Source organism: Mytilus galloprovincialis, chromosome 3, assembly GCF_965363235.1.
Source record: "Mytilus galloprovincialis chromosome 3, xbMytGall1.hap1.1, whole genome shotgun sequence".
Lineage (NCBI taxonomy): Eukaryota > Metazoa > Mollusca > Bivalvia > Mytilida > Mytilidae > Mytilus > Mytilus galloprovincialis.
Genome location: NC_134840.1, coordinates 107,255,496 through 107,259,723, shown reverse-complemented (window position 1 = coordinate 107,259,723; position 4,228 = coordinate 107,255,496). Strand labels below are relative to the sequence as shown.

Here is a 4,228-nt window from a genome sequence, read left to right as displayed (position 1 = left end):
GGTGATCTCTTATCTAGCAGAATAAAACTTTAATATCTATGAATTTGAGCATTTTTATACAGAATAAACATAATATCAATTTTTGATTTTTTTGCGAAGTTTCCCTTTAATTAGTATTGATTTAAAAACAAAATATTTAAAAAAATCAAAATAATTATGCATAGATTCTTGAATTTTTTTCATTGAATGCAAGTGTCTGAAACAAAATCTACATTTCATATGAAATACATGTATTCAAGCTGGTGCCATAATAATCATTTATTTTGGCTATTTTATTGGTTCGTGAAGTCTAAAAAATAGTAGACCTGTTTTAATTGTGAATCAAGATTTCAAGCATTTATGCTTTTTTACCTACTTTTGCTTTTTTTATGGATAAATAAAGAATTCAGAAAAAAATAAAACATGGACAAATGACCTTAGGTTCTGATTCCAATCTTATGAATAAAAAGTATATAAACTACTTAAAATGCGATTTCGGTTTTGTTAAAAATTATCTATTTATATTATTCAAAATAATGGTAAAAACAAATTAAATGTATATAAACCAACCCCCCTTTTCTGTTTGTTTGTTGAAGTAAACTCAAATTTTTGGTCTGAATACTAGAACATGTTTACTAAAAGGGTTACTTTTGACATTATATAATCACATGCATAAATGCTAGCATGTCAACAATTTAAAATATTGTACCAAAACTTTAGAAAGCTTGCTTTGACCAAATCTGTTCTATCTGTTATAGTGAAATGAAGATGGGCCTGTCTTAGAACCATTAATACTCTTCATAACTAATCACCAAAGTTTACTTTTATTGGATAGTCTGTTTACTGGTTTATATAACTAGTAATGTATATAAATATATTTAACAGTGCATGTATACAAGATATATTTCTGGTATAATCAACTCAAACCAATGTATTACATTAAATGGTTTGCCTTTGACCTCAACTATTGCGTACTTCTGGTGCAAATATATGAGGCATACAATAATTCTGATAGTCTATACAAATATACGAAACTTTTATTTCTTGTTTGAATCTGTGACCTTGTCACTAGACCAAACCTTTGAAGTACCATATATATAATATGGTCCATGATATAAATAAAATGTTGACCTAGGTGTATGACCTTTGTATGCAGACCAACCTTTTAAGTTACCAATATATCATATGGTGTGTAGTATAAATCAAGGGTTGACCTATGACCTTGTATGTAAACCAACTTTCAAATTATCAGGCTTCATATTCCATTGGATTTCAAAATAGAATAAGAATAAAAAGCCTATTAATATAAATAACATCACAGGATAAGAGTTCATGCAAATTAGCAACATGTATCTCTTTTCATACCACAACAATTATCTCTTGGAGTATTATCTATTAGTACGTGAAACCCAAAACAAATATGAAAAATCTACTATCAGTATCAATCTGTTACCGTCAAGATCTAGAAAAGGCCACCATTGCAAATAGTCCAAATCATATATTCTGTAGTCTCAACACATTAAATTGGTAAAACAGACTGACAACAATTATCATAGCCCACCTACTAATAAAGTTGATCTCTGGGAATCGACTGATGATTGGAAATATTGAAAATAATTTCAATGTAATAACGAGAGAACCTGCTAAATGGAGGGTACAATTAGTTGCAATATTAATCAAAATATTCTTGTTCTGTCCTGAATAAGAGTCTGTAAGCAGAAAACATGAAAATACATATTTAGCCATGTTTATCTGAGTTTGTTTACCACCTCTGAGTTTGATTGTCCTTTTAAGTGCCAGTCTGCCTAAGAATCAGGCACTGGTGAAAATATGACAAAAAAAAAACCACCCAATTTGACATTGATTTCAGTTCATAATATGTAGTTATGCACAAAAATAATATTCATTTCCATTTTCTGTTCTGGTAATAGAAGATACAATTTGGTTGAAATGCACTAGAAAATAATGAATAAAGGGAGATAACTCTGTAATTTGCTATCATTCTAACCAATTTTCTAACCAAGTTATTTGATATTACCAGACACACACAAACGAAAGACTAATACTTTTTAACTCAGGATGATGGTTAGCATTAAATAGCATGATTAGCTCGGTGGGTTTTTTCTAATCATGTTTTAATTTTTACCTAAATTGCCTGATTCTTACAAAGACTGGCACTTAAGTCTCTTTCACAACTCTTTTATCATTAGGTAATTATATACTAGTACTTAATATCAATTGATAACTGCACACAAAAGGAAAAAAAAATAAAATCTTATTTTCATAATGTCAGTTGGTTATGGGAAAATTTTACTAGAAACTAAACTAGACAACAGATGTCCTTAATATGATTCAAATAAAGAAGGGCAGATTTTTTTTTTAACAAACTAACTATATGTTATAGAAAGACACAAGGGTAAAGCAATATGTCACAATGACTGTCTGCTTTTTATTTAAAAAAACCAACTGTGGATGCAAATTACAGTATTAGTCAAACTATAGGTTATTCATCAAATTAATTGCTTACATTCACTTTATCACCATACAGTATGGGTTTTTCTCATTGTTGAAGGTGGTATTGTTGCCTATAATTACTACATTAACTTCATCACCATACCGTATGGGTTTTTTCTCATTGTTGAAGGTGGTATTGTTGCCTATAATTACTACATTCACTTCATTTGCAATTTAGTGGATAGTTGTCTCATTGGCAGTCATTCCACATCTCCTCCTTTTTATATTATCAACAATCAAACAATTGTAGATAAATCTTCCCATCCTGTGGGTCACTAACATAAGCTTGAAATGAGATTAGAAACAATCAAATTTTTATTGCAAATATATTTATATAAAATAACTAGCACAATTAACAAAAAATGACTTTCTAATTTATCAGATCAGAAGTTCCATACATGTCCCACTTGATTCCGTGAATTCCAGAGCTCTTGTGATGAAATTTCAAAACACCTCACTAAAATTACAAGAGAACTAAATATTGTAAAATGAATAATGTTATATACAAAAGTTAAAGACTCATTGTATTGGAACAAAATTCTAACTTGATCAAAAGCTCGTCATGGTCTAAACAAAATTATGATGAAAAGCAAAAGACCACTGTGGCCTAGCTTCCATTCAGCCATCGAAGCAACTGTCTCATCAAACATTTAATCTTGAACAAGGAAGAGAAACTTAGTACCATGCTTTTCGATAGTTTGCCGCACTAGAAATAATGGTCTCTAACCCACAACAATTGATTAATAGGCTCTTGATTTTGCATGTACAGTTAAAAATATTGGTGCTAAATGGAAAAAATACATTTACATGATTACCTTGGACTACTGGAACCAATATATGTGGAGACCACTGTCATCTGTTCAATTCATTGGTGATCATCATTTTCAGAAGGTGTTAACTGGTTGTCATAGCTACATGGTTGTAACACCCTTCATAAGCCGGTATCAATATCATATCTTGGAGGGGTGTGCAGGATGATAACTGCTATGTTGGAATATCCCATTGTACTTTTGCCGATTCCAATATCAGCTCTGGAAGGTGTGACAGAACATTCCATTCCTTTTATATACTATCATGTTTTGCTTCTGTTGGTGGGGTACAAGGTAAGGGTGCTGTGGCTATAGAATGATGTTTTTTTTCATCCCTCTGGCTCATCTCTATTTAATGAATGTCCAGTACTCTTGTGATGAAATAACTAAATTTTCACTGAAATAAGAAAAGTATATTGTCAAATGAATCCTTTTTATGTCTAAAACAGAAATAAACACAGCATACTTAAAACACATACTATAAGAACTGTTTGATGAATTTATTTTAAGTGCCTCTGGCAATTCATTTTATGGATAATATAACACTTTTTATGACAAAAAACACCCTATGCAGTATGGGCGTGGCTCATTGTTGAAGTACGTATGGTGACATATAGTTATGAATTTCTGTGTCATTTGGTCTCTTACAGAGTTGTCTCATTGGCAATTAACCAATTTATCTTATATCATGCTATCATGGATAAAAACAATATGTGTATACAAGACTATCTAATATGATCAATTTTTCAAAACACATGCTTTTCTAAAAATTTATTCTTTTTTATTTTTTGTCGAAATGTAACACTTGTCTTATTTATATATGAATGTCCCAAGTAAGGAACCTGTTACAGCTAATTTCCTAATGTATGTAAATGAAGACTTTGGTTAGCTTGCTTGCTTTGTTCGTATATATTGTACAATTATAT

The 4,228-nt window shown here is 30.3% G+C and overlaps 1 long non-coding RNA gene across 1 annotated transcript; it reads right to left on the bottom strand.

Moving 5' to 3' along the window:
• Positions 1 to 2,795: 2,795 nt before the first annotated feature.
• LOC143066698 (uncharacterized) lies at positions 2,796 to 3,691 on the bottom strand. Its single transcript, XR_012975750.1, has 2 exons — positions 3,309 to 3,691; positions 2,796 to 2,950 (listed from the first exon to the last, which is right to left on the bottom strand). It is a non-coding gene; the product is annotated as an uncharacterized LOC143066698 (long non-coding RNA).
• Between the last annotated feature and the right edge of the window lie 537 nt (positions 3,692 to 4,228).